Here is a 25,607-nt window from a genome sequence, read left to right on the forward strand (position 1 = left end):
TTTACCTACAGTGTCACTTGGCTGAATGTGTATAAGGCTCTGTGGCATCACTCAAACGCAGCCAAATTGTCACACTAGCTGTGTATCTCTAACAAAGTTGACGTATGTCCTCACCTCGGTGCCGGTTAAAACGATTTCGCACCCGGGTGGGCTCGAACCACCAACCTTTCGGTTAACAGCCGAACGCGCTAGCCGAGTGCGCCACGGAGGCCTTGACTTTGGCTCCCTTGTGCTCTGTATATCAACGCAATTCGTATACCTTCTGCAGGAATCTCGCAGAATGGTAGCATTTGCTTACGCCTCTTCACATGGATAACGTGCATGCACACTGTAGCGAGGCTCGTAAACGAATGACATCGCCAAGCATGACATTATACTACAAAATGCATACAAACCAATGTTCTGCCTATGCATTCAGAAAACCTCTGAGACCAGTAGAATACTTGTCATAGGTTGTAGAACATCCCTTTCATTCAGTGTACTGCCATGTGTTAGATGCTGCTCGAGATAGCTCCGCTCCTTGCAGGAAGGTTTAAAAAATGAATGCCTTCTGTGAGGTTCGAACTCACGACCCCTGGTTTACGAGACCAGTGCTCTACCACTGAGCTAAGAAGGCGGCAGCTTAGCGTTTGTGAGCTATCCCCAAATTGTTACTTCATCGTACTGAATCTTGCAGCCCTCGACCAGATATCGGATTTGGCACACAGCTGCTGCTGGGGGTGTCCACATTGCCGTTTTCCAAATCTCTTGAATGTTTCGCCCTTACGATCGACGACGAGCGTCGGCCCACCAAAAGTTTGCGGTCTGCACAATCCTGACCTAGTGCACAGCTTGTGGGATAGCGTGGCTCGACTGCGAAATGCGCCTTTCGGCTCCTCTCTCTGGCTACAGTGCGCTGTTGTCCACAGTGGCACTGGCGTTGCCCATGGGGCTTCATGTAAGGCGACTGCACGTCGCTCGGCCAACAGCGGCCTACTGCAGACCGACACTTAAGACACACCAAATACAAATCGACATCGAGAGACAGGCCCTGTCATATGGCACTCGCGACGTATATGCTGAAATTGAATGTAAAGAATACGTCTTTTGTAGCGGGCGTCCCTCTACTGCAGTGTCACACATGACAAATAAAAAGGAAAACAGCAGAACGTCTGTGTAGGGCCATGTTTTTACCTACAGTGTCACTTGGCTGAATGTGTATAAGGCTCTGTGGCATCACTCAAACGCAGCCAAATTGTCACACTAGCTGTGTATCTCTAACAAAGTTGACGTATGTCCTCACCTCGGTGCCGGTTAAAACGATTTCGCACCCGGGTGGGCTCGAACCACCAACCTTTCGGTTAACAGCCGAACGCGCTAGCCGAGTGCGCCACGGAGGCCTTGACTTTGGCTCCCTTGTGCTCTGTATATCAACGCAATTCGTATACCTTCTGCAGGAATCTCGCAGAATGGTAGCATTTGCTTACGCCTCTTCACATGGATAACGTGCATGCACACTGTAGCGAGGCTCGTAAACGAATGACATCGCCAAGCATGACATTATACTACAAAATGCATACAAACCAATGTTCTGCCTATGCATTCAGAAAACCTCTGAGGCCAGTAGAATACTTGTCATAGGTTGTAGAACATCCCTTTCATTCAGTGTACTGCCATGTGTTAGATGCTGCTCGAGATAGCTCCGCTCCTTGCAGGAAGGTTTAAAAAATGAATGCCTTCTGTGAGGTTCGAACTCACGACCCCTGGTTTACGAGACCAGTACTCTACCACTGAGCTAAGAAGGCGGCAGCTTAGCGTTTGTGAGCTATCCCCAAATTGTTACTTCATCATACTGAATCTTGCAGCCCTCGACCAGATATCGGATTTGGCACACAGCTGCTGCTGGGGGTGTCCACATTGCCGTTTTCCAAATCTCTTGAATGTTTCGCCCTTACGATCGACGACGAGCGTCGGCCCACAAAAAGTTTGCGGTCTGCACAATCCTGACCTAGTGCACAGCTTGTGGGATAGCGTGGCTCGACTGCGAAATGCGCCTTTCGGCTCCTCTCTCTGGCTACAGTGCGCTGTTGTCCACAGTGGCACTGGCGTTGCCCATGGGGCTTCATGTAAGGCGACTGCACGTCGCTCGGCCAACAGCGGCCTACTGCAGACCGACACTTAAGACACACCAAATACAAATCGACTTCGAGAGACAGGCCCTGTCATATGGCACTCGCGACGTATATGCTGAAATTGAATGTAAAGAATACGTCTTTTGTAGCGGGCGTCCCTCTACTGCAGTGTCACACATGACGAATAAAAAGGAAAACAGCAGAACGTCTGTGTAGGGCCATGTTTTTACCTACAGTGTCACTTGGCTGAATGTGTATAAGGCTCTGTGGCATCACTCAAACGCAGCCAAATTGTCACACTAGCTGTGTATCTCTAACAAAGTTGACGTATGTCCTCACCTCGGTGCCGGTTAAAACGATTTCGCACCCGGGTGGGCTCGAACCACCAACCTTTCGGTTAACAGCCGAACGCGCTAGCCGAGTGCGCCACGGAGGCCTTGACTTTGGCTCCCTTGTGCTCTGTATATCAACGCAATTCGTATACCTTCTGCAGGAATCTCGCAGAATGGTAGCATTTGCTTACGCCTCTTCACATGGATAACGTGCATGCACACTGTAGCGAGGCTCGTAAACGAATGACATCGCCAAGCATGACATTATACTACAAAATGCATACAAACCAATGTTCTGCCTATGCATTCAGAAAACCTCTGAGGCCAGTAGAATACTTGTCATAGGTTGTAGAACATCCCTTTCATTCAGTGTACTGCCATGTGTTAGATGCTGCTCGAGATAGCTCCGCTCCTTGCAGGAAGGTTTAAAAGATGAATGCCTTCTGTGAGGTTCGAACTCACGACCCCTGGTTTACGAGACCAGTACTCTACCACTGAGCTAAGAAGGCGGCAGTTTAGCGTTTGTGAGCTATCCCCAAATTGTTACTTCATCATACTGAATGTTGCAACCCTCGACCAGATATCGGATTTGGCACACAGCTGCTGCTGGGGGTGTCCACATTGCCGTTTTCCAAATCTCTTGAATGTTTCGCCCTTACGATCGACGACGAGCGTCGGCCCACCAAAAGTTTGCGGTCTGCACAATCCTGACCTAGTGCACAGCTTGTGGGATAGCGTGGCTCGACTGCGAAATGCGCCTTTCGGCTCCTCTCTCTGGCTACAGTGCGCTGTTGTCCACAGTGGCACTGGCGTTGCCCATGGGGCTTCATGTAAGGCGACTGCACGTCGCTCGGCCAACAGCGGCCTACTGCAGACCGACACTTAAGACACACCAAATACAAATCGACATCGAGAGACAGGCCCTGTCATATGGCACTCGCGACGTATATGCTGAAATTGAATGTAAAGAATACGTCTTTTGTAGCGGGCGTCCCTCTACTGCAGTGTCACACATGACGAATAAAAAGGAAAACAGCAGAACGTCTGTGTAGGGCCATGTTTTTACCTACAGTGTCACTTGGCTGAATGTGTATAAGGCTCTGTGGCATCACTCAAACGCAGCCAAATTGTCACACTAGCTGTGTATCTCTAACAAAGTTGACGTATGTCCTCACCTCGGTGCCGGTTAAAACGATTTCGCACCCGGGTGGGCTCGAACCACCAACCTTTCGGTTAACAGCCGAACGCGCTAGCCGAGTGCGCCACGGAGGCCTTGACTTTGGCTCCCTTGTGCTCTGTATATCAACGCAATTCGTATACCTTCTGCAGGAATCTCGCAGAATGGTAGCATTTGCTTACGCCTCTTCACATGGATAACGTGCATGCACACTGTAGCGAGGCTCGTAAACGAATGACATCGCCAAGCATGACATTATACTACAAAATGCATACAAACCAATGTTCTGCCTATGCATTCAGAAAACCTCTGAGACCAGTAGAATACTTGTCATAGGTTGTAGAACATCCCTTTCATTCAGTGTACTGCCATGTGTTAGATGCTGCTCGAGATAGCTCCGCTCCTTGCAGGAAGGTTTAAAAAATGAATGCCTTCTGTGAGGTTCGAACTCACGACCCCTGGTTTACGAGACCAGTGCTCTACCACTGAGCTAAGAAGGCGGCAGCTTAGCGTTTGTGAGCTATCCCCAAATTGTTACTTCATCGTACTGAATCTTGCAGCCCTCGACCAGATATCGGATTTGGCACACAGCTGCTGCTGGGGGTGTCCACATTGCCGTTTTCCAAATCTCTTGAATGTTTCGCCCTTACGATCGACGACGAGCGTCGGCCCACCAAAAGTTTGCGGTCTGCACAATCCTGACCTAGTGCACAGCTTGTGGGATAGCGTGGCTCGACTGCGAAATGCGCCTTTCGGCTCCTCTCTCTGGCTACAGTGCGCTGTTGTCCACAGTGGCACTGGCGTTGCCCATGGGGCTTCATGTAAGGCGACTGCACGTCGCTCGGCCAACAGCGGCCTACTGCAGACCGACACTTAAGACACACCAAATACAAATCGACATCGAGAGACAGGCCCTGTCATATGGCACTCGCGACGTATATGCTGAAATTGAATGTAAAGAATACGTCTTTTGTAGCGGGCGTCCCTCTACTGCAGTGTCACACATGACGAATAAAAAGGAAAACAGCAGAACGTCTGTGTAGGGCCATGTTTTTACCTACAGTGTCACTTGGCTGAATGTGTATAAGGCTCTGTGGCATCACTCAAACGCAGCCAAATTGTCACACTAGCTGTGTATCTCTAACAAAGTTGACGTATGTCCTCACCTCGGTGCCGGTTAAAACGATTTCGCACCCGGGTGGGCTCGAACCACCAACCTTTCGGTTAACAGCCGAACGCGCTAGCCGAGTGCGCCACGGAGGCCTTGACTTTGGCTCCCTTGTGCTCTGTATATCAACGCAATTCGTATACCTTCTGCAGGAATCTCGCAGAATGGTAGCATTTGCTTACGCCTCTTCACATGGATAACGTGCATGCACACTGTAGCGAGGCTCGTAAACGAATGACATCGCCAAGCATGACATTATACTACAAAATGCATACAAACCAATGTTCTGCCTATGCATTCAGAAAACCTCTGAGACCAGTAGAATACTTGTCATAGGTTGTAGAACATCCCTTTCATTCAGTGTACTGCCATGTGTTAGATGCTGCTCGAGATAGCTCCGCTCCTTGCAGGAAGGTTTAAAAAATGAATGCCTTCTGTGAGGTTCGAACTCACGACCCCTGGTTTACGAGACCAGTGCTCTACCACTGAGCTAAGAAGGCGGCAGCTTAGCGTTTGTGAGCTATCCCCAAATTGTTACTTCATCGTACTGAATCTTGCAGCCCTCGACCAGATATCGGATTTGGCACACAGCTGCTGCTGGGGGTGTCCACATTGCCGTTTTCCAAATCTCTTGAATGTTTCGCCCTTACGATCGACGACGAGCGTCGGCCCACCAAAAGTTTGCGGTCTGCACAATCCTGACCTAGTGCACAGCTTGTGGGATAGCGTGGCTCGACTGCGAAATGCGCCTTTCGGCTCCTCTCTCTGGCTACAGTGCGCTGTTGTCCACAGTGGCACTGGCGTTGCCCATGGGGCTTCATGTAAGGCGACTGCACGTCGCTCGGCCAACAGCGGCCTACTGCAGACCGACACTTAAGACACACCAAATACAAATCGACATCGAGAGACAGGCCCTGTCATATGGCACTCGCGACGTATATGCTGAAATTGAATGTAAAGAATACGTCTTTTGTAGCGGGCGTCCCTCTACTGCAGTGTCACACATGACGAATAAAAAGGAAAACAGCAGAACGTCTGTGTAGGGCCATGTTTTTACCTACAGTGTCACTTGGCTGAATGTGTATAAGGCTCTGTGGCATCACTCAAACGCAGCCAAATTGTCACACTAGCTGTGTATCTCTAACAAAGTTGACGTATGTCCTCACCTCGGTGCCGGTTAAAACGATTTCGCACCCGGGTGGGCTCGAACCACCAACCTTTCGGTTAACAGCCGAACGCGCTAGCCGAGTGCGCCACGGAGGCCTTGACTTTGGCTCCCTTGTGCTCTGTATATCAACGCAATTCGTATACCTTCTGCAGGAATCTCGCAGAATGGTAGCATTTGCTTACGCCTCTTCACATGGATAACGTGCATGCACACTGTAGCGAGGCTCGTAAACGAATGACATCGCCAAGCATGACATTATACTACAAAATGCATACAAACCAATGTTCTGCCTATGCATTCAGAAAACCTCTGAGGCCAGTAGAATACTTGTCATAGGTTGTAGAACATCCCTTTCATTCAGTGTACTGCCATGTGTTAGATGCTGCTCGAGATAGCTCCGCTCCTTGCAGGAAGGTTTAAAAGATGAATGCCTTCTGTGAGGTTCGAACTCACGACCCCTGGTTTACGAGACCAGTACTCTACCACTGAGCTAAGAAGGCGGCAGTTTAGCGTTTGTGAGCTATCCCCAAATTGTTACTTCATCATACTGAATGTTGCAACCCTCGACCAGATATCGGATTTGGCACACAGCTGCTGCTGGGGGTGTCCACATTGCCGTTTTCCAAATCTCTTGAATGTTTCGCCCTTACGATCGACGACGAGCGTCGGCCCACCAAAAGTTTGCGGTCTGCACAATCCTGACCTAGTGCACAGCTTGTGGGATAGCGTGGCTCGACTGCGAAATGCGCCTTTCGGCTCCTCTCTCTGGCTACAGTGCGCTGTTGTCCACAGTGGCACTGGCGTTGCCCATGGGGCTTCATGTAAGGCGACTGCACGTCGCTCGGCCAACAGCGGCCTACTGCAGACCGACACTTAAGACACACCAAATACAAATCGACATCGAGAGACAGGCCCTGTCATATGGCACTCGCGACGTATATGCTGAAATTGAATGTAAAGAATACGTCTTTTGTAGCGGGCGTCCCTCTACTGCAGTGTCACACATGACGAATAAAAAGGAAAACAGCAGAACGTCTGTGTAGGGCCATGTTTTTACCTACAGTGTCACTTGGCTGAATGTGTATAAGGCTCTGTGGCATCACTCAAACGCAGCCAAATTGTCACACTAGCTGTGTATCTCTAACAAAGTTGACGTATGTCCTCACCTCGGTGCCGGTTAAAACGATTTCGCACCCGGGTGGGCTCGAACCACCAACCTTTCGGTTAACAGCCGAACGCGCTAGCCGAGTGCGCCACGGAGGCCTTGACTTTGGCTCCCTTGTGCTCTGTATATCAACGCAATTCGTATACCTTCTGCAGGAATCTCGCAGAATGGTAGCATTTGCTTACGCCTCTTCACATGGATAACGTGCATGCACACTGTAGCGAGGCTCGTAAACGAATGACATCGCCAAGCATGACATTATACTACAAAATGCATACAAACCAATGTTCTGCCTATGCATTCAGAAAACCTCTGAGACCAGTAGAATACTTGTCATAGGTTGTAGAACATCCCTTTCATTCAGTGTACTGCCATGTGTTAGATGCTGCTCGAGATAGCTCCGCTCCTTGCAGGAAGGTTTAAAAAATGAATGCCTTCTGTGAGGTTCGAACTCACGACCCCTGGTTTACGAGACCAGTGCTCTACCACTGAGCTAAGAAGGCGGCAGCTTAGCGTTTGTGAGCTATCCCCAAATTGTTACTTCATCGTACTGAATCTTGCAGCCCTCGACCAGATATCGGATTTGGCACACAGCTGCTGCTGGGGGTGTCCACATTGCCGTTTTCCAAATCTCTTGAATGTTTCGCCCTTACGATCGACGACGAGCGTCGGCCCACCAAAAGTTTGCGGTCTGCACAATCCTGACCTAGTGCACAGCTTGTGGGATAGCGTGGCTCGACTGCGAAATGCGCCTTTCGGCTCCTCTCTCTGGCTACAGTGCGCTGTTGTCCACAGTGGCACTGGCGTTGCCCATGGGGCTTCATGTAAGGCGACTGCACGTCGCTCGGCCAACAGCGGCCTACTGCAGACCGACACTTAAGACACACCAAATACAAATCGACATCGAGAGACAGGCCCTGTCATATGGCACTCGCGACGTATATGCTGAAATTGAATGTAAAGAATACGTCTTTTGTAGCGGGCGTCCCTCTACTGCAGTGTCACACATGACGAATAAAAAGGAAAACAGCAGAACGTCTGTGTAGGGCCATGTTTTTACCTACAGTGTCACTTGGCTGAATGTGTATAAGGCTCTGTGGCATCACTCAAACGCAGCCAAATTGTCACACTAGCTGTGTATCTCTAACAAAGTTGACGTATGTCCTCACCTCGGTGCCGGTTAAAACGATTTCGCACCCGGGTGGGCTCGAACCACCAACCTTTCGGTTAACAGCCGAACGCGCTAGCCGAGTGCGCCACGGAGGCCTTGACTTTGGCTCCCTTGTGCTCTGTATATCAACGCAATTCGTATACCTTCTGCAGGAATCTCGCAGAATGGTAGCATTTGCTTACGCCTCTTCACATGGATAACGTGCATGCACACTGTAGCGAGGCTCGTAAACGAATGACATCGCCAAGCATGACATTATACTACAAAATGCATACAAACCAATGTTCTGCCTATGCATTCAGAAAACCTCTGAGACCAGTAGAATACTTGTCATAGGTTGTAGAACATCCCTTTCATTCAGTGTACTGCCATGTGTTAGATGCTGCTCGAGATAGCTCCGCTCCTTGCAGGAAGGTTTAAAAAATGAATGCCTTCTGTGAGGTTCGAACTCACGACCCCTGGTTTACGAGACCAGTGCTCTACCACTGAGCTAAGAAGGCGGCAGCTTAGCGTTTGTGAGCTATCCCCAAATTGTTACTTCATCGTACTGAATCTTGCAGCCCTCGACCAGATATCGGATTTGGCACACAGCTGCTGCTGGGGGTGTCCACATTGCCGTTTTCCAAATCTCTTGAATGTTTCGCCCTTACGATCGACGACGAGCGTCGGCCCACCAAAAGTTTGCGGTCTGCACAATCCTGACCTAGTGCACAGCTTGTGGGATAGCGTGGCTCGACTGCGAAATGCGCCTTTCGGCTCCTCTCTCTGGCTACAGTGCGCTGTTGTCCACAGTGGCACTGGCGTTGCCCATGGGGCTTCATGTAAGGCGACTGCACGTCGCTCGGCCAACAGCGGCCTACTGCAGACCGACACTTAAGACACACCAAATACAAATCGACATCGAGAGACAGGCCCTGTCATATGGCACTCGCGACGTATATGCTGAAATTGAATGTAAAGAATACGTCTTTTGTAGCGGGCGTCCCTCTACTGCAGTGTCACACATGACGAATAAAAAGGAAAACAGCAGAACGTCTGTGTAGGGCCATGTTTTTACCTACAGTGTCACTTGGCTGAATGTGTATAAGGCTCTGTGGCATCACTCAAACGCAGCCAAATTGTCACACTAGCTGTGTATCTCTAACAAAGTTGACGTATGTCCTCACCTCGGTGCCGGTTAAAACGATTTCGCACCCGGGTGGGCTCGAACCACCAACCTTTCGGTTAACAGCCGAACGCGCTAGCCGAGTGCGCCACGGAGGCCTTGACTTTGGCTCCCTTGTGCTCTGTATATCAACGCAATTCGTATACCTTCTGCAGGAATCTCGCAGAATGGTAGCATTTGCTTACGCCTCTTCACATGGATAACGTGCATGCACACTGTAGCGAGGCTCGTAAACGAATGACATCGCCAAGCATGACATTATACTACAAAATGCATACAAACCAATGTTCTGCCTATGCATTCAGAAAACCTCTGAGACCAGTAGAATACTTGTCATAGGTTGTAGAACATCCCTTTCATTCAGTGTACTGCCATGTGTTAGATGCTGCTCGAGATAGCTCCGCTCCTTGCAGGAAGGTTTAAAAAATGAATGCCTTCTGTGAGGTTCGAACTCACGACCCCTGGTTTACGAGACCAGTGCTCTACCACTGAGCTAAGAAGGCGGCAGCTTAGCGTTTGTGAGCTATCCCCAAATTGTTACTTCATCATACTGAATCTTGCAGCCCTCGACCAGATATCGGATTTGGCACACAGCTGCTGCTGGGGGTGTCCACATTGCCGTTTTCCAAATCTCTTGAATGTTTCGCCCTTACGATCGACGACGAGCGTCGGCCCACAAAAAGTTTGCGGTCTGCACAATCCTGACCTAGTGCACAGCTTGTGGGATAGCGTGGCTCGACTGCGAAATGCGCCTTTCGGCTCCTCTCTCTGGCTACAGTGCGCTGTTGTCCACAGTGGCACTGGCGTTGCCCATGGGGCTTCATGTAAGGCGACTGCACGTCGCTCGGCCAACAGCGGCCTACTGCAGACCGACACTTAAGACACACCAAATACAAATCGACTTCGAGAGACAGGCCCTGTCATATGGCACTCGCGACGTATATGCTGAAATTGAATGTAAAGAATACGTCTTTTGTAGCGGGCGTCCCTCTACTGCAGTGTCACACATGACGAATAAAAAGGAAAACAGCAGAACGTCTGTGTAGGGCCATGTTTTTACCTACAGTGTCACTTGGCTGAATGTGTATAAGGCTCTGTGGCATCACTCAAACGCAGCCAAATTGTCACACTAGCTGTGTATCTCTAACAAAGTTGACGTATGTCCTCACCTCGGTGCCGGTTAAAACGATTTCGCACCCGGGTGGGCTCGAACCACCAACCTTTCGGTTAACAGCCGAACGCGCTAGCCGAGTGCGCCACGGAGGCCTTGACTTTGGCTCCCTTGTGCTCTGTATATCAACGCAATTCGTATACCTTCTGCAGGAATCTCGCAGAATGGTAGCATTTGCTTACGCCTCTTCACATGGATAACGTGCATGCACACTGTAGCGAGGCTCGTAAACGAATGACATCGCCAAGCATGACATTATACTACAAAATGCATACAAACCAATGTTCTGCCTATGCATTCAGAAAACCTCTGAGACCAGTAGAATACTTGTCATAGGTTGTAGAACATCCCTTTCATTCAGTGTACTGCCATGTGTTAGATGCTGCTCGAGATAGCTCCGCTCCTTGCAGGAAGGTTTAAAAAATGAATGCCTTCTGTGAGGTTCGAACTCACGACCCCTGGTTTACGAGACCAGTGCTCTACCACTGAGCTAAGAAGGCGGCAGCTTAGCGTTTGTGAGCTATCCCCAAATTGTTACTTCATCATACTGAATCTTGCAGCCCTCGACCAGATATCGGATTTGGCACACAGCTGCTGCTGGGGGTGTCCACATTGCCGTTTTCCAAATCTCTTGAATGTTTCGCCCTTACGATCGACGACGAGCGTCGGCCCACCAAAAGTTTGCGGTCTGCACAATCCTGACCTAGTGCACAGCTTGTGGGATAGCGTGGCTCGACTGCGAAATGCGCCTTTCGGCTCCTCTCTCTGGCTACAGTGCGCTGTTGTCCACAGTGGCACTGGCGTTGCCCATGGGGCTTCATGTAAGGCGACTGCACGTCGCTCGGCCAACAGCGGCCTACTGCAGACCGACACTTAAGACACACCAAATACAAATCGACATCGAGAGACAGGCCCTGTCATATGGCACTCGCGACGTATATGCTGAAATTGAATGTAAAGAATACGTCTTTTGTAGCGGGCGTCCCTCTACTGCAGTGTCACACATGACGAATAAAAAGGAAAACAGCAGAACGTCTGTGTAGGGCCATGTTTTTACCTACAGTGTCACTTGGCTGAATGTGTATAAGGCTCTGTGGCATCACTCAAACGCAGCCAAATTGTCACACTAGCTGTGTATCTCTAACAAAGTTGACGTATGTCCTCACCTCGGTGCCGGTTAAAACGATTTCGCACCCGGGTGGGCTCGAACCACCAACCTTTCGGTTAACAGCCGAACGCGCTAGCCGAGTGCGCCACGGAGGCCTTGACTTTGGCTCCCTTGTGCTCTGTATATCAACGCAATTCGTATACCTTCTGCAGGAATCTCGCAGAATGGTAGCATTTGCTTACGCCTCTTCACATGGATAACGTGCATGCACACTGTAGCGAGGCTCGTAAACGAATGACATCGCCAAGCATGACATTATACTACAAAATGCATACAAACCAATGTTCTGCCTATGCATTCAGAAAACCTCTGAGACCAGTAGAATACTTGTCATAGGTTGTAGAACATCCCTTTCATTCAGTGTACTGCCATGTGTTAGATGCTGCTCGAGATAGCTCCGCTCCTTGCAGGAAGGTTTAAAAAATGAATGCCTTCTGTGAGGTTCGAACTCACGACCCCTGGTTTACGAGACCAGTGCTCTACCACTGAGCTAAGAAGGCGGCAGCTTAGCGTTTGTGAGCTATCCCCAAATTGTTACTTCATCGTACTGAATCTTGCAGCCCTCGACCAGATATCGGATTTGGCACACAGCTGCTGCTGGGGGTGTCCACATTGCCGTTTTCCAAATCTCTTGAATGTTTCGCCCTTACGATCGACGACGAGCGTCGGCCCACCAAAAGTTTGCGGTCTGCACAATCCTGACCTAGTGCACAGCTTGTGGGATAGCGTGGCTCGACTGCGAAATGCGCCTTTCGGCTCCTCTCTCTGGCTACAGTGCGCTGTTGTCCACAGTGGCACTGGCGTTGCCCATGGGGCTTCATGTAAGGCGACTGCACGTCGCTCGGCCAACAGCGGCCTACTGCAGACCGACACTTAAGACACACCAAATACAAATCGACATCGAGAGACAGGCCCTGTCATATGGCACTCGCGACGTATATGCTGAAATTGAATGTAAAGAATACGTCTTTTGTAGCGGGCGTCCCTCTACTGCAGTGTCACACATGACGAATAAAAAGGAAAACAGCAGAACGTCTGTGTAGGGCCATGTTTTTACCTACAGTGTCACTTGGCTGAATGTGTATAAGGCTCTGTGGCATCACTCAAACGCAGCCAAATTGTCACACTAGCTGTGTATCTCTAACAAAGTTGACGTATGTCCTCACCTCGGTGCCGGTTAAAACGATTTCGCACCCGGGTGGGCTCGAACCACCAACCTTTCGGTTAACAGCCGAACGCGCTAGCCGAGTGCGCCACGGAGGCCTTGACTTTGGCTCCCTTGTGCTCTGTATATCAACGCAATTCGTATACCTTCTGCAGGAATCTCGCAGAATGGTAGCATTTGCTTACGCCTCTTCACATGGATAACGTGCATGCACACTGTAGCGAGGCTCGTAAACGAATGACATCGCCAAGCATGACATTATACTACAAAATGCATACAAACCAATGTTCTGCCTATGCATTCAGAAAACCTTTGAGACCAGTAGAATACTTGTCATAGGTTGTAGAACATCCCTTTCATTCAGTGTACTGCCATGTGTTAGATGCTGCTCGAGATAGCTCCGCTCCTTGCAGGAAGGTTTAAAAGATGAATGCCTTCTGTGAGGTTCGAACTCACGACCCCTGGTTTACGAGACCAGTACTCTACCACTGAGCTAAGAAGGCGGCAGCTTAGCGTTTGTGAGCTATCCCCAAATTGTTACTTCATCATACTGAATGTTGCAACCCTCGACCAGATATCGGATTTGGCACACAGCTGCTGCTGGGGGTGTCCACATTGCCGTTTTCCAAATCTCTTGAATGTTTCGCCCTTACGATCGACGACGAGCGTCGGCCCACCAAAAGTTTGCGGTCTGCACAATCCTGACCTAGTGCACAGCTTGTGGGATAGCGTGGCTCGACTGCGAAATGCGCCTTTCGGCTCCTCTCTCTGGCTACAGTGCGCTGTTGTCCACAGTGGCACTGGCGTTGCCCATGGGGCTTCATGTAAGGCGACTGCACGTCGCTCGGCCAACAGCGGCCTACTGCAGACCGACACTTAAGACACACCAAATACAAATCGACATCGAGAGACAGGCCCTGTCATATGGCACTCGCGACGTATATGCTGAAATTGAATGTAAAGAATACGTCTTTTGTAGCGGGCGTCCCTCTACTGCAGTGTCACACATGACGAATAAAAAGGAAAACAGCAGAACGTCTGTGTAGGGCCATGTTTTTACCTACAGTGTCACTTGGCTGAATGTGTATAAGGCTCTGTGGCATCACTCAAACGCAGCCAAATTGTCACACTAGCTGTGTATCTCTAACAAAGTTGACGTATGTCCTCACCTCGGTGCCGGTTAAAACGATTTCGCACCCGGGTGGGCTCGAACCACCAACCTTTCGGTTAACAGCCGAACGCGCTAGCCGAGTGCGCCACGGAGGCCTTGACTTTGGCTCCCTTGTGCTCTGTATATCAACGCAATTCGTATACCTTCTGCAGGAATCTCGCAGAATGGTAGCATTTGCTTACGCCTCTTCACATGGATAACGTGCATGCACACTGTAGCGAGGCTCGTAAACGAATGACATCGCCAAGCATGACATTATACTACAAAATGCATACAAACCAATGTTCTGCCTATGCATTCAGAAAACCTTTGAGACCAGTAGAATACTTGTCATAGGTTGTAGAACATCCCTTTCATTCAGTGTACTGCCATGTGTTAGATGCTGCTCGAGATAGCTCCGCTCCTTGCAGGAAGGTTTAAAAGATGAATGCCTTCTGTGAGGTTCGAACTCACGACCCCTGGTTTACGAGACCAGTACTCTACCACTGAGCTAAGAAGGCGGCAGCTTAGCGTTTGTGAGCTATCCCCAAATTGTTACTTCATCATACTGAATGTTGCAACCCTCGACCAGATATCGGATTTGGCACACAGCTGCTGCTGGGGGTGTCCACATTGCCGTTTTCCAAATCTCTTGAATGTTTCGCCCTTACGATCGACGACGAGCGTCGGCCCACCAAAAGTTTGCGGTCTGCACAATCCTGACCTAGTGCACAGCTTGTGGGATAGCGTGGCTCGACTGCGAAATGCGCCTTTCGGCTCCTCTCTCTGGCTACAGTGCGCTGTTGTCCACAGTGGCACTGGCGTTGCCCATGGGGCTTCATGTAAGGCGACTGCACGTCGCTCGGCCAACAGCGGCCTACTGCAGACCGACACTTAAGACACACCAAATACAAATCGACATCGAGAGACAGGCCCTGTCATATGGCACTCGCGACGTATATGCTGAAATTGAATGTAAAGAATACGTCTTTTGTAGCGGGCGTCCCTCTACTGCAGTGTCACACATGACGAATAAAAAGGAAAACAGCAGAACGTCTGTGTAGGGCCATGTTTTTACCTACAGTGTCACTTGGCTGAATGTGTATAAGGCTCTGTGGCATCACTCAAACGCAGCCAAATTGTCACACTAGCTGTGTATCTCTAACAAAGTTGACGTATGTCCTCACCTCGGTGCCGGTTAAAACGATTTCGCACCCGGGTGGGCTCGAACCACCAACCTTTCGGTTAACAGCCGAACGCGCTAGCCGAGTGCGCCACGGAGGCCTTGACTTTGGCTCCCTTGTGCTCTGTATATCAACGCAATTCGTATACCTTCTGCAGGAATCTCGCAGAATGGTAGCATTTGCTTACGCCTCTTCACATGGATAACGTGCATGCACACTGTAGCGAGGCTCGTAAACGAATGACATCGCCAAGCATGACATTATACTACAAAATGCATACAAACCAATGTTCTGCCTATGCATTCAGAAAACCTTTGAGACCAGTAGAATACTTGTCATAGGTTGTAGAACATCCCTTTCATTCAGTGTACTGCCATGTGTTAGATGCTGCTCGAGATAGCTCCGCTCCTTGCAGGAAGGTTTAAAAGATGAATGCCTTCTGTGAGGTTCGAACTCACGACCCCTGGTTTACGAGACCAGTACTCTACCACTGAGCTAAGAAGGCGGCAGCTTAGCGTTTGTGAGCTATCCCCAAATTGTTACTTCATCATACTGAATGTTGCAACCCTCGACCAGATATCGGATTTGGCACACAGCTGCTGCTGGGGGTGTCCACATTGCCGTTTTCCAAATCTCTTGAATGTTTCGCCCTTACGATCGACGACGAGCGTCGGCCCACCAAAAGTTTGCGGTCTGCACAATCCTGACCTAGTGCACAGCTTGTGGGATAGCGTGGCTCGACTGCGAAATGCGCCTTTCGGCTCCTCTCTCTGGCTACAGTGCGCTGTTGTCCACAGTGGCACTGGCGTTGCCCATGGGGCTTCATGTAAGGCGACTGCACGTCGCTCGGCCAACAGCGGCCTACTGCAGACCGACACTTAAGACACACCAAATACAAATCGACATCGAGAGACAGGCCCTGTCATATGGCACTCGCGACGTATATGCTGAAATTGAATGTAAAGAATACGTCTTTTGTAGCGGGCGTCCCTCTACTGCAGTGTCACACATGACGAATAAAAAGGAAAACAGCAGAACGTCTGTGTAGGGCCATGTTTTTACCTACAGTGTCACTTGGCTGAATGTGTATAAGGCTCTGTGGCATCACTCAAACGCAGCCAAATTGTCACACTAGCTGTGTATCTCTAACAAAGTTGACGTATGTCCTCACCTCGGTGCCGGTTAAAACGATTTCGCACCCGGGTGGGCTCGAACCACCAACCTTTCGGTTAACAGCCGAACGCGCTAGCCGAGTGCGCCACGGAGGCCTTGACTTTGGCTCCCTTGTGCTCTGTATATCAACGCAATTCGTATACCTTCTGCAGGAATCTCGCAGAATGGTAGCATTTGCTTACGCCTCTTCACATGGATAACGTGCATGCACACTGTAGCGAGGCTCGTAAACGAATGACATCGCCAAGCATGACATTATACTACAAAATGCATACAAACCAATGTTCTGCCTATGCATTCAGAAAACCTCTGAGACCAGTAGAATACTTGTCATAGGTTGTAGAACATCCCTTTCATTCAGTGTACTGCCATGTGTTAGATGCTGCTCGAGATAGCTCCGCTCCTTGCAGGAAGGTTTAAAAAATGAATGCCTTCTGTGAGGTTCGAACTCACGACCCCTGGTTTACGAGACCAGTGCTCTACCACTGAGCTAAGAAGGCGGCAGCTTAGCGTTTGTGAGCTATCCCCAAATTGTTACTTCATCGTACTGAATCTTGCAGCCCTCGACCAGATATCGGATTTGGCACACAGCTGCTGCTGGGGGTGTCCACATTGCCGTTTTCCAAATCTCTTGAATGTTTCGCCCTTACGATCGACGACGAGCGTCGGCCCACCAAAAGTTTGCGGTCTGCACAATCCTGACCTAGTGCACAGCTTGTGGGATAGCGTGGCTCGACTGCGAAATGCGCCTTTCGGCTCCTCTCTCTGGCTACAGTGCGCTGTTGTCCACAGTGGCACTGGCGTTGCCCATGGGGCTTCATGTAAGGCGACTGCACGTCGCTCGGCCAACAGCGGCCTACTGCAGACCGACACTTAAGACACACCAAATACAAATCGACATCGAGAGACAGGCCCTGTCATATGGCACTCGCGACGTATATGCTGAAATTGAATGTAAAGAATACGTCTTTTGTAGCGGGCGTCCCTCTACTGCAGTGTCACACATGACGAATAAAAAGGAAAACAGCAGAACGTCTGTGTAGGGCCATGTTTTTACCTACAGTGTCACTTGGCTGAATGTGTATAAGGCTCTGTGGCATCACTCAAACGCAGCCAAATTGTCACACTAGCTGTGTATCTCTAACAAAGTTGACGTATGTCCTCACCTCGGTGCCGGTTAAAACGATTTCGCACCCGGGTGGGCTCGAACCACCAACCTTTCGGTTAACAGCCGAACGCGCTAGCCGAGTGCGCCACGGAGGCCTTGACTTTGGCTCCCTTGTGCTCTGTATATCAACGCAATTCGTATACCTTCTGCAGGAATCTCGCAGAATGGTAGCATTTGCTTACGCCTCTTCACATGGATAACGTGCATGCACACTGTAGCGAGGCTCGTAAACGAATGACATCGCCAAGCATGACATTATACTACAAAATGCATACAAACCAATGTTCTGCCTATGCATTCAGAAAACCTCTGAGACCAGTAGAATACTTGTCATAGGTTGTAGAACATCCCTTTCATTCAGTGTACTGCCATGTGTTAGATGCTGCTCGAGATAGCTCCGCTCCTTGCAGGAAGGTTTAAAAAATGAATGCCTTCTGTGAGGTTCGAACTCACGACCCCTGGTTTACGAGACCAGTGCTCTACCACTGAGCTAAGAAGGCGGCAGCTTAGCGTTTGTGAGCTATCCCCAAATTGTTACTTCATCATACTGAATCTTGCAGCCCTCGACCAGATATCGGATTTGGCACACAGCTGCTGCTGGGGGTGTCCACATTGCCGTTTTCCAAATCTCTTGAATGTTTCGCCCTTACGATCGACGACGAGCGTCGGCCCACCAAAAGTTTGCGGTCTGCACAATCCTGACCTAGTGCACAGCTTGTGGGATAGCGTGGCTCGACTGCGAAATGCGCCTTTCGGCTCCTCTCTCTGGCTACAGTGCGCTGTTGTCCACAGTGGCACTGGCGTTGCCCATGGGGCTTCATGTAAGGCGACTGCACGTCGCTCGGCCAACAGCGGCCTACTGCAGACCGACACTTAAGACACACCAAATACAAATCGACATCGAGAGACAGGCCCTGTCATATGGCACTCGCGACGTATATGCTGAAATTGAATGTAAAGAATACGTCTTTTGTAGCGGGCGTCCCTCTACTGCAGTGTCACACATGACGAATAAAAAGGAAAACAGCAGAACGTCTGTGTAGGGCCATGTTTTTACCTACAGTGTCACTTGGCTGAATATGTATAAGGCTCTGTGGCATCACTCAAACGCAGCCAAATTGTCACACTAGCTGTGTATCTCTAACAAAGTTGACGTATGTCCTCACCTCGGTGCCGGTTAAAACGATTTCGCACCCGGGTGGGCTCGAACCACCAACCTTTCGGTTAACAGCCGAACGCGCTAGCCGAGTGCGCCACGGAGGCCTTGACTTTGGCTCCCTTGTGCTCTGTATATCAACGCAATTCGTATACCTTCTGCAGGAATCTCGCAGAATGGTAGCATTTGCTTACGCCTCTTCACATGGATAACGTGCATGCACACTGTAGCGAGGCTCGTAAACGAATGACATCGCCAAGCATGACATTATACTACAAAATGCATACAAACCAATGTTCAGCCTATGCATTCAGAAAACCTCTGAGACCAGTAGAATACTTGTCATAGGTTGTAGAACATCCCTTTCATTCAGTGTACTGCCATGTGTTAGATGCTGCTCGAGATAGCTCCGCTCCTTGCAGGAAGGTTTAAAAAATGAATGCCTTCTGTGAGGTTCGAACTCACGACCCCTGGTTTACGAGACCAGTGCTCTACCACTGAGCTAAGAAGGCGGCAGCTTAGCGTTTGTGAGCTATCCCCAAATTGTTACTTCATCATACTGAATCTTGCAGCCCTCGACCAGATATCGGATTTGGCACACAGCTGCTGCTGGGGGTGTCCACATTGCCGTTTTCCAAATCTCTTGAATGTTTCGCCCTTACGATCGACGACGAGCGTCGGCCCACCAAAAGTTTGCGGTCTGCACAATCCTGACCTAGTGCACAGCTTGTGGGATAGCGTGGCTCGACTGCGAAATGCGCCTTTCGGCTCCTCTCTCTGGCTACAGTGCGCTGTTGTCCACAGTGGCACTGGCGTTGCCCATGGGGCTTCATGTAAGGCGACTGCACGTCGCTCGGCCAACAGCGGCCTACTGCAGACCGACACTTAAGACACACCAAATACAAATCGACATCGAGAGACAGGCCCTGTCATATGGCACTCGCGACGTATATGCTGAAATTGAATGTAAAGAATACGTCTTTTGTAGCGGGCGTCCCTCTACTGCAGTGTCACACATGACGAATAAAAAGGAAAACAGCAGAACGTCTGTGTAGGGCCATGTTTTTACCTACAGTGTCACTTGGCTGAATGTGTATAAGGCTCTGTGGCATCACTCAAACGCAGCCAAATTGTCACACTAGCTGTGTATCTCTAACAAAGTTGACGTATGTCCTCACCTCGGTGCCGGTTAAAACGATTTCGCACCCGGGTGGGCTCGAACCACCAACCTTTCGGTTAACAGCCGAACGCGCTAGCCGAGTGCGCCACGGAGGCCTTGACTTTGGCTCCCTTGTGCTCTGTATATCAACGCAATTCGTATACCTTCTGCAGGAATCTCGCAGAATGGTAGCATTTGCTTACGCCTCTTCACATGGATAACGTGCATGCACACTGTAGCGAGGCTCGTAAACGAATGACATCGCCAAGCATGACATTATACTACAAAATGCATACAAACCAATGTTCTGCCTATGCATTCAGAAAACCTCTGAGACCAGTAGAATACTTGTCATAGGTTGTAGAACATCCCTTTCATTCAGTGTACTGCCATGTGTTAGATGCTGCTCGAGATAGCTCCGCTCCTTGCAGGAAGGTTTAAAAAATGAATGCCTTCTGTGAGGTTCGAACTCACGACCCCTGGTTTACGAGACCAGTGCTCTACCACTGAGCTAAGAAGGCGGCAGCTTAGCGTTTGTGAGCTATCCCCAAATTGTTACTTCATCATACTGAATCTTGCAGCCCTCGACCAGATATCGGATTTGGCACACAGCTGCTGCTGGGGGTGTCCACATTGCCGTTTTCCAAATCTCTTGAATGTTTCGCCCTTACGATCGACGACGAGCGTCGGCCCACCAAAAGTTTGCGGTCTGCACAATCCTGACCTAGTGCACAGCTTGTGGGATAGCGTGGCTCGACTGCGAAATGCGCCTTTCGGCTCCTCTCTCTGGCTACAGTGCGCTGTTGTCCACAGTGGCACTGGCGTTGCCCATGGGGCTTCATGTAAGGCGACTGCACGTCGCTCGGCCAACAGCGGCCTACTGCAGACCGACACTTAAGACACACCAAATACAAATCGACATCGAGAGACAGGCCCTGTCATATGGCACTCGCGACGTATATGCTGAAATTGAATGTAAAGAATACGTCTTTTGTAGCGGGCGTCCCTCTACTGCAGTGTCACACATGACGAATAAAAAGGAAAACAGCAGAACGTCTGTGTAGGGCCATGTTTTTACCTACAGTGTCACTTGGCTGAATATGTATAAGGCTCTGTGGCATCACTCAAACGCAGCCAAATTGTCACACTAGCTGTGTATCTCTAACAAAGTTGACGTATGTCCTCACCTCGGTGCCGGTTAAAACGATTTCGCACCCGGGTGGGCTCGAACCACCAACCTTTCGGTTAACAGCCGAACGCGCTAGCCGAGTGCGCCACGGAGGCCTTGACTTTGGCTCCCTTGTGCTCTGTATATCAACGCAATTCGTATACCTTCTGCAGGAATCTCGCAGAATGGTAGCATTTGCTTACGCCTCTTCACATGGATAACGTGCATGCACACTGTAGCGAGGCTCGTAAACGAATGACATCGCCAAGCATGACATTATACTACAAAATGCATACAAACCAATGTTCAGCCTATGCATTCAGAAAACCTCTGAGACCAGTAGAATACTTGTCATAGGTTGTAGAACATCCCTTTCATTCAGTGTACTGCCATGTGTTAGATGCTGCTCGAGATAGCTCCGCTCCTTGCAGGAAGGTTTAAAAAATGAATGCCTTCTGTGAGGTTCGAACTCACGACCCCTGGTTTACGAGACCAGTGCTCTACCACTGAGCTAAGAAGGCGGCAGCTTAGCGTTTGTGAGCTATCCCCAAATTGTTACTTCATCATACTGAATCTTGCAGCCCTCGACCAGATATCGGATTTGGCACACAGCTGCTGCTGGGGGTGTCCACATTGCCGTTTTCCAAATCTCTTGAATGTTTCGCCCTTACGATCGACGACGAGCGTCGGCCCACCAAAAGTTTGCGGTCTGCACAATCCTGACCTAGTGCACAGCTTGTGGGATAGCGTGGCTCGACTGCGAAATGCGCCTTTCGGCTCCTCTCTCTGGCTACAGTGCGCTGTTGTCCACAGTGGCACTGGCGTTGCCCATGGGGCTTCATGTAAGGCGACTGCACGTCGCTCGGCCAACAGCGGCCTACTGCAGACCGACACTTAAGACACACCAAATACAAATCGACATCGAGAGACAGGCCCTGTCATATGGCACTCGCGACGTATATGCTGAAATTGAATGTAAAGAATACGTCTTTTGTAGCGGGCGTCCCTCTACTGCAGTGTCACACATGACGAATAAAAAGGAAAACAGCAGAACGTCTGTGTAGGGCCATGTTTTTACCTACAGTGTCACTTGGCTGAATGTGTATAAGGCTCTGTGGCATCACTCAAACGCAGCCAAATTGTCACACTAGCTGTGTATCTCTAACAAAGTTGACGTATGTCCTCACCTCGGTGCCGGTTAAAACGATTTCGCACCCGGGTGGGCTCGAACCACCAACCTTTCGGTTAACAGCCGAACGCGCTAGCCGAGTGCGCCACGGAGGCCTTGACTTTGGCTCCCTTGTGCTCTGTATATCAACGCAATTCGTATACCTTCTGCAGGAATCTCGCAGAATGGTAGCATTTGCTTACGCCTCTTCACATGGATAACGTGCATGCACACTGTAGCGAGGCTCGTAAACGAATGACATCGCCAAGCATGACATTATACTACAAAATGCATACAAACCAATGTTCTGCCTATGCATTCAGAAAACCTTTGAGACCAGTAGAATACTTGTCATAGGTTGTAGAACATCCCTTTCATTCAGTGTACTGCCATGTGTTAGATGCTGCTCGAGATAGCTCCGCTCCTTGCAGGAAGGTTTAAAAAATGAATGCCTTCTGTGAGGTTCGAACTCACGACCCCTGGTTTACGAGACCAGTGCTCTACCACTGAGCTAAGAAGGCGGCAGCTTAGCGTTTGTGAGCTATCCCCAAATTGTTACTTCATCATACTGAATCTTGCAGCCCTCGACCAGATATCGGATTTGGCACACAGCTGCTGCTGGGGGTGTCCACATTGCCGTTTTCCAAATCTCTTGAATGTTTCGCCCTTACGATCGACGACGAGCGTCGGCCCACCAAAAGTTTGCGGTCTGCACAATCCTGACCTAGTGCACAGCTTGTGGGATAGCGTGGCTCGACTGCGAAATGCGCCTTTCGGCTCCTCTCTCTGGCTACAGTGCGCTGTTGTCCACAGTGGCACTGGCGTTGCCCATGGGGCTTCATGTAAGGCGACTGCACGTCGCTCGGCCAACAGCGGCCTACTGCAGACCGACACTTAAGACACACCAAATACAAATCGACATCGAGAGACAGGCCCTGTCATATGGCACTCGCGACGTATATGCTGAAATTGAATGTAAAGAATACGTCTTTTGTAGCGGGCGTCCCTCTACTGCAGTGTCACACATGACGAATAAAAAGGAAAACAGCAGAACGTCTGTGTAGGGCCATGTTTTTACCTACAGTGTCACTTGGCTGAATGTGTATAAGGCTCTGTGGCATCACTCAAACGCAGCCAAATTGTCACACTAGCTGTGTATCTCTAACAAAGTTGACGTATGTCCTCACCTCGGTGCCGGTTAAAACGATTTCGCACCCGGGTGGGCTCGAACCACCAACCTTTCGGTTAACAGCCGAACGCGCTAGCCGAGTGCGCCACGGAGGCCTTGACTTTGGCTCCCTTGTGCTCTGTATATCAACGCAATTCGTATACCTTCTGCAGGAATCTCGCAGAATGGTAGCATTTGCTTACGCCTCTTCACATGGATAACGTGCATGCACACTGTAGCGAGGCTCGTAAACGAATGACATCGCCAAGCATGACATTATACTACAAAATGCATACAAACCAATGTTCTGCCTATGCATTCAGAAAACCTCTGAGACCAGTAGAATACTTGTCATAGGTTGTAGAACATCCCTTTCATTCAGTGTACTGCCATGTGTTAGATGCTGCTCGAGATAGCTCCGCTCCTTGCAGGAAGGTTTAAAAAATGAATGCCTTCTGTGAGGTTCGAACTCACGACCCCTGGTTTACGAGACCAGTGCTCTACCACTGAGCTAAGAAGGCGGCAGCTTAGCGTTTGTGAGCTATCCCCAAATTGTTACTTCATCATACTGAATCTTGCAGCCCTCGACCAGATATCGGATTTGGCACACAGCTGCTGCTGGGGGTGTCCACATTGCCGTTTTCCAAATCTCTTGAATGTTTCGCCCTTACGATCGACGACGAGCGTCGGCCCACCAAAAGTTTGCGGTCTGCACAATCCTGACCTAGTGCACAGCTTGTGGGATAGCGTGGCTCGACTGCGAAATGCGCCTTTCGGCTCCTCTCTCTGGCTACAGTGCGCTGTTGTCCACAGTGGCACTGGCGTTGCCCATGGGGCTTCATGTAAGGCGACTGCACGTCGCTCGGCCAACAGCGGCCTACTGCAGACCGACACTTAAGACACACCAAATACAAATCGACATCGAGAGACAGGCCCTGTCATATGGCACTCGCGACGTATATGCTGAAATTGAATGTAAAGAATACGTCTTTTGTAGCGGGCGTCCCTCTACTGCAGTGTCACACATGACGAATAAAAAGGAAAACAGCAGAACGTCTGTGTAGGGCCATGTTTTTACCTACAGTGTCACTTGGCTGAATATGTATAAGGCTCTGTGGCATCACTCAAACGCAGCCAAATTGTCACACTAGCTGTGTATCTCTAACAAAGTTGACGTATGTCCTCACCTCGGTGCCGGTTAAAACGATTTCGCACCCGGGTGGGCTCGAACCACCAACCTTTCGGTTAACAGCCGAACGCGCTAGCCGAGTGCGCCACGGAGGCCTTGACTTTGGCTCCCTTGTGCTCTGTATATCAACGCAATTCGTATACCTTCTGCAGGAATCTCGCAGAATGGTAGCATTTGCTTACGCCTCTTCACATGGATAACGTGCATGCACACTGTAGCGAGGCTCGTAAACGAATGACATCGCCAAGCATGACATTATACTACAAAATGCATACAAACCAATGTTCAGCCTATGCATTCAGAAAACCTCTGAGACCAGTAGAATACTTGTCATAGGTTGTAGAACATCCCTTTCATTCAGTGTACTGCCATGTGTTAGATGCTGCTCGAGATAGCTCCGCTCCTTGCAGGAAGGTTTAAAAAATGAATGCCTTCTGTGAGGTTCGAACTCACGACCCCTGGTTTACGAGACCAGTGCTCTACCACTGAGCTAAGAAGGCGGCAGCTTAGCGTTTGTGAGCTATCCCCAAATTGTTACTTCATCATACTGAATCTTGCAGCCCTCGACCAGATATCGGATTTGGCACACAGCTGCTGCTGGGGGTGTCCACATTGCCGTTTTCCAAATCTCTTGAATGTTTCGCCCTTACGATCGACGACGAGCGTCGGCCCACCAAAAGTTTGCGGTCTGCACAATCCTGACCTAGTGCACAGCTTGTGGGATAGCGTGGCTCGACTGCGAAATGCGCCTTTCGGCTCCTCTCTCTGGCTACAGTGCGCTGTTGTCCACAGTGGCACTGGCGTTGCCCATGGGGCTTCATGTAAGGCGACTGCACGTCGCTCGGCCAACAGCGGCCTACTGCAGACCGACACTTAAGACACACCAAATACAAATCGACATCGAGAGACAGGCCCTGTCATATGGCACTCGCGACGTATATGCTGAAATTGAATGTAAAGAAT

At 49.9% G+C, this 25,607-nt stretch overlaps 44 non-coding genes across 44 annotated transcripts; all 44 read right to left on the reverse strand.

Annotated features, from left to right (window-relative positions):
- Positions 1-137: 137 nt before the first annotated feature.
- Trnan-guu lies at positions 138-211 on the reverse strand. Its single transcript has one exon. It is a non-coding gene; the product is annotated as a tRNA-Asn (tRNA).
- Positions 212-544: 333 nt separating this feature from the next.
- Trnat-cgu lies at positions 545-616 on the reverse strand. The gene has a single exon. It is a non-coding gene; the product is annotated as a tRNA-Thr (tRNA).
- A 689-nt stretch (positions 617-1,305) lies between these two features.
- On the reverse strand, positions 1,306-1,379 carry Trnan-guu. Its single transcript has one exon. It is a non-coding gene; the product is annotated as a tRNA-Asn (tRNA).
- A 333-nt stretch (positions 1,380-1,712) lies between these two features.
- Positions 1,713-1,784, reverse strand: Trnat-cgu. Its single transcript has one exon. It is a non-coding gene; the product is annotated as a tRNA-Thr (tRNA).
- A 689-nt stretch (positions 1,785-2,473) lies between these two features.
- Trnan-guu lies at positions 2,474-2,547 on the reverse strand. The gene has a single exon. It is a non-coding gene; the product is annotated as a tRNA-Asn (tRNA).
- A 333-nt stretch (positions 2,548-2,880) lies between these two features.
- Trnat-cgu lies at positions 2,881-2,952 on the reverse strand. Its single transcript has one exon. It is a non-coding gene; the product is annotated as a tRNA-Thr (tRNA).
- Positions 2,953-3,641: 689 nt separating this feature from the next.
- Positions 3,642-3,715, reverse strand: Trnan-guu. Its single transcript has one exon. It is a non-coding gene; the product is annotated as a tRNA-Asn (tRNA).
- A 333-nt stretch (positions 3,716-4,048) lies between these two features.
- Trnat-cgu lies at positions 4,049-4,120 on the reverse strand. The gene has a single exon. It is a non-coding gene; the product is annotated as a tRNA-Thr (tRNA).
- A 689-nt stretch (positions 4,121-4,809) lies between these two features.
- Trnan-guu lies at positions 4,810-4,883 on the reverse strand. The gene has a single exon. It is a non-coding gene; the product is annotated as a tRNA-Asn (tRNA).
- Positions 4,884-5,216: 333 nt separating this feature from the next.
- On the reverse strand, positions 5,217-5,288 carry Trnat-cgu. Its single transcript has one exon. It is a non-coding gene; the product is annotated as a tRNA-Thr (tRNA).
- A 689-nt stretch (positions 5,289-5,977) lies between these two features.
- Trnan-guu lies at positions 5,978-6,051 on the reverse strand. The gene has a single exon. It is a non-coding gene; the product is annotated as a tRNA-Asn (tRNA).
- A 333-nt stretch (positions 6,052-6,384) lies between these two features.
- Trnat-cgu lies at positions 6,385-6,456 on the reverse strand. Its single transcript has one exon. It is a non-coding gene; the product is annotated as a tRNA-Thr (tRNA).
- Positions 6,457-7,145: 689 nt separating this feature from the next.
- On the reverse strand, positions 7,146-7,219 carry Trnan-guu. Its single transcript has one exon. It is a non-coding gene; the product is annotated as a tRNA-Asn (tRNA).
- A 333-nt stretch (positions 7,220-7,552) lies between these two features.
- Positions 7,553-7,624, reverse strand: Trnat-cgu. Its single transcript has one exon. It is a non-coding gene; the product is annotated as a tRNA-Thr (tRNA).
- A 689-nt stretch (positions 7,625-8,313) lies between these two features.
- Positions 8,314-8,387, reverse strand: Trnan-guu. The gene has a single exon. It is a non-coding gene; the product is annotated as a tRNA-Asn (tRNA).
- Positions 8,388-8,720: 333 nt separating this feature from the next.
- On the reverse strand, positions 8,721-8,792 carry Trnat-cgu. The gene has a single exon. It is a non-coding gene; the product is annotated as a tRNA-Thr (tRNA).
- A 689-nt stretch (positions 8,793-9,481) lies between these two features.
- On the reverse strand, positions 9,482-9,555 carry Trnan-guu. Its single transcript has one exon. It is a non-coding gene; the product is annotated as a tRNA-Asn (tRNA).
- A 333-nt stretch (positions 9,556-9,888) lies between these two features.
- On the reverse strand, positions 9,889-9,960 carry Trnat-cgu. Its single transcript has one exon. It is a non-coding gene; the product is annotated as a tRNA-Thr (tRNA).
- A 689-nt stretch (positions 9,961-10,649) lies between these two features.
- Positions 10,650-10,723, reverse strand: Trnan-guu. The gene has a single exon. It is a non-coding gene; the product is annotated as a tRNA-Asn (tRNA).
- Positions 10,724-11,056: 333 nt separating this feature from the next.
- Trnat-cgu lies at positions 11,057-11,128 on the reverse strand. Its single transcript has one exon. It is a non-coding gene; the product is annotated as a tRNA-Thr (tRNA).
- Positions 11,129-11,817: 689 nt separating this feature from the next.
- Positions 11,818-11,891, reverse strand: Trnan-guu. The gene has a single exon. It is a non-coding gene; the product is annotated as a tRNA-Asn (tRNA).
- Positions 11,892-12,224: 333 nt separating this feature from the next.
- Positions 12,225-12,296, reverse strand: Trnat-cgu. The gene has a single exon. It is a non-coding gene; the product is annotated as a tRNA-Thr (tRNA).
- A 689-nt stretch (positions 12,297-12,985) lies between these two features.
- Positions 12,986-13,059, reverse strand: Trnan-guu. The gene has a single exon. It is a non-coding gene; the product is annotated as a tRNA-Asn (tRNA).
- Positions 13,060-13,392: 333 nt separating this feature from the next.
- Trnat-cgu lies at positions 13,393-13,464 on the reverse strand. Its single transcript has one exon. It is a non-coding gene; the product is annotated as a tRNA-Thr (tRNA).
- A 689-nt stretch (positions 13,465-14,153) lies between these two features.
- Trnan-guu lies at positions 14,154-14,227 on the reverse strand. The gene has a single exon. It is a non-coding gene; the product is annotated as a tRNA-Asn (tRNA).
- Positions 14,228-14,560: 333 nt separating this feature from the next.
- On the reverse strand, positions 14,561-14,632 carry Trnat-cgu. The gene has a single exon. It is a non-coding gene; the product is annotated as a tRNA-Thr (tRNA).
- Positions 14,633-15,321: 689 nt separating this feature from the next.
- Trnan-guu lies at positions 15,322-15,395 on the reverse strand. The gene has a single exon. It is a non-coding gene; the product is annotated as a tRNA-Asn (tRNA).
- A 333-nt stretch (positions 15,396-15,728) lies between these two features.
- On the reverse strand, positions 15,729-15,800 carry Trnat-cgu. Its single transcript has one exon. It is a non-coding gene; the product is annotated as a tRNA-Thr (tRNA).
- Positions 15,801-16,489: 689 nt separating this feature from the next.
- Positions 16,490-16,563, reverse strand: Trnan-guu. Its single transcript has one exon. It is a non-coding gene; the product is annotated as a tRNA-Asn (tRNA).
- Positions 16,564-16,896: 333 nt separating this feature from the next.
- Positions 16,897-16,968, reverse strand: Trnat-cgu. Its single transcript has one exon. It is a non-coding gene; the product is annotated as a tRNA-Thr (tRNA).
- A 689-nt stretch (positions 16,969-17,657) lies between these two features.
- Positions 17,658-17,731, reverse strand: Trnan-guu. Its single transcript has one exon. It is a non-coding gene; the product is annotated as a tRNA-Asn (tRNA).
- Positions 17,732-18,064: 333 nt separating this feature from the next.
- Trnat-cgu lies at positions 18,065-18,136 on the reverse strand. The gene has a single exon. It is a non-coding gene; the product is annotated as a tRNA-Thr (tRNA).
- Positions 18,137-18,825: 689 nt separating this feature from the next.
- On the reverse strand, positions 18,826-18,899 carry Trnan-guu. The gene has a single exon. It is a non-coding gene; the product is annotated as a tRNA-Asn (tRNA).
- A 333-nt stretch (positions 18,900-19,232) lies between these two features.
- Trnat-cgu lies at positions 19,233-19,304 on the reverse strand. The gene has a single exon. It is a non-coding gene; the product is annotated as a tRNA-Thr (tRNA).
- Positions 19,305-19,993: 689 nt separating this feature from the next.
- On the reverse strand, positions 19,994-20,067 carry Trnan-guu. Its single transcript has one exon. It is a non-coding gene; the product is annotated as a tRNA-Asn (tRNA).
- Positions 20,068-20,400: 333 nt separating this feature from the next.
- Trnat-cgu lies at positions 20,401-20,472 on the reverse strand. The gene has a single exon. It is a non-coding gene; the product is annotated as a tRNA-Thr (tRNA).
- Positions 20,473-21,161: 689 nt separating this feature from the next.
- Positions 21,162-21,235, reverse strand: Trnan-guu. The gene has a single exon. It is a non-coding gene; the product is annotated as a tRNA-Asn (tRNA).
- Positions 21,236-21,568: 333 nt separating this feature from the next.
- Trnat-cgu lies at positions 21,569-21,640 on the reverse strand. The gene has a single exon. It is a non-coding gene; the product is annotated as a tRNA-Thr (tRNA).
- Positions 21,641-22,329: 689 nt separating this feature from the next.
- On the reverse strand, positions 22,330-22,403 carry Trnan-guu. The gene has a single exon. It is a non-coding gene; the product is annotated as a tRNA-Asn (tRNA).
- A 333-nt stretch (positions 22,404-22,736) lies between these two features.
- Positions 22,737-22,808, reverse strand: Trnat-cgu. The gene has a single exon. It is a non-coding gene; the product is annotated as a tRNA-Thr (tRNA).
- A 689-nt stretch (positions 22,809-23,497) lies between these two features.
- Trnan-guu lies at positions 23,498-23,571 on the reverse strand. Its single transcript has one exon. It is a non-coding gene; the product is annotated as a tRNA-Asn (tRNA).
- A 333-nt stretch (positions 23,572-23,904) lies between these two features.
- On the reverse strand, positions 23,905-23,976 carry Trnat-cgu. The gene has a single exon. It is a non-coding gene; the product is annotated as a tRNA-Thr (tRNA).
- A 689-nt stretch (positions 23,977-24,665) lies between these two features.
- Positions 24,666-24,739, reverse strand: Trnan-guu. Its single transcript has one exon. It is a non-coding gene; the product is annotated as a tRNA-Asn (tRNA).
- A 333-nt stretch (positions 24,740-25,072) lies between these two features.
- On the reverse strand, positions 25,073-25,144 carry Trnat-cgu. Its single transcript has one exon. It is a non-coding gene; the product is annotated as a tRNA-Thr (tRNA).
- Between the last annotated feature and the right edge of the window lie 463 nt (positions 25,145-25,607).

This window comes from Schistocerca americana, chromosome 5, assembly GCF_021461395.2.
Source record: "Schistocerca americana isolate TAMUIC-IGC-003095 chromosome 5, iqSchAmer2.1, whole genome shotgun sequence".
NCBI classification, from domain to species: domain Eukaryota; kingdom Metazoa; phylum Arthropoda; class Insecta; order Orthoptera; family Acrididae; genus Schistocerca; species Schistocerca americana.